Genomic DNA, 1,408 nt, shown 5'->3' on the forward strand with positions numbered 1-1,408 from the left:
ATTAGTAGCCTATTGAATGCCTACTAAGAACTATAATATTTAAAAATTAATGGGTTATTAAGTATCTGCTAGGTACTAGGTACCTCATACACATTATATCATTTTTTGTATTTACATAGGTATATCCTATGCAATTTATGGATGAGGAGACTGAGGCTAGGGGAAGTTGAATGACTTGTCCAAGTTTCTACCTCCAAGACATGAAAGAGCTGAGTCAGTCTGACTTCCATCCTAGGACTGCTAGTTCCTTCTCCTGGAGTATACCCACATACCATGAATGAGCCTGTCACTTAGATCCTTAAGCATCTCTCCCACAGCCCTGTACAGCTGCACACACTTCTGACTCTCACTAGGGGAATTTTTCCCAGTCCTGTGTGTGCTGCCTGGCCAAATGAGACATGATTGGGAGTAATTGTGACATGACATGGTCTGGAATGAGGAGCAGATGGGGCTTGAATGCATGAAATCCCTTTGGGGTCTGGTTTCAAGGGAAGGAGATATGGCCATCTTAATGATTTCAGCATGCTTTGCCAAAGGAGTCAGCAAGGATGGGTGACAGCCATGCTTGATGTGATTGACAACAACTGAAGCTGCAAATCACCTCCTGCTGTAATCGTAAGTCATCTTTCTCAGTATGACCAGCCCTAAGGCTTGGAACTACAAGGGATCATATGGGAGGGGCAGAAAGGCAATGCCAAGGAGGTCATCTCTTTGGAAAAGGGTACTAGCAATGATCAAGGAAGGCCCCAAAACATCTCAACATTTTCAGCTGTGGTTGACCTGGAGGCAAACTAAGGGAGAGACTATTGTACTAGAAGGTCTCCAGAAAAACTGGCTTGTGGTTCCAGTCCTACACTAAGTGTGGAACTCCGGAGAAATCACTGACTCTCTCTGAACCTTGAGCAAGGAAATTAAGTCCCTGTCATTCTAAAATATTCTGATTCCAACGTGAGCCTATCAATACCCTAAAGGTATTCTCTCCACAGAAAAATAAACTAAAGCATACCTCTTATAATACATAGATCAATACAAGAAGTTCAACTCAAGGGCAGTCATAGATTTATATCTAGCCTGCCATCCCAAAGCATAAAGAAATGGATCCCAGACCAGCAGTTAGCATAATGGCTATGTTGCTGGATTCCCACATAGTCGACCGCGGTTCGCGTCCCGGACCTGGTGGTTTAAAACTCATGCTGGGCGCGTGTGCGCGCGTGCCCAAGATCCCAAGAGGAGAATGGAGGAGAATGGAGGAGAAGGGACTGTGGCGTGGCCATCCCCCCTGGGAGGTGATTTCTCGCTATCTATCTTTCTGTCTCTCTCTCTCTCTGTCTGGCGAGCACACGCGCCCTATAGCAAAAAAAAAAAAAAAAAAAAAAAAAGGCACCCCTTCCTCTTTTTCCCTTTTTAA

The sequence above is a fragment of the Tupaia chinensis genome, unplaced genomic scaffold (genome assembly GCF_000334495.1).
Source record: "Tupaia chinensis unplaced genomic scaffold, TupChi_1.0 Scaffold143734_1, whole genome shotgun sequence".
In the NCBI taxonomy this organism is placed as follows: domain Eukaryota; kingdom Metazoa; phylum Chordata; class Mammalia; order Scandentia; family Tupaiidae; genus Tupaia; species Tupaia belangeri.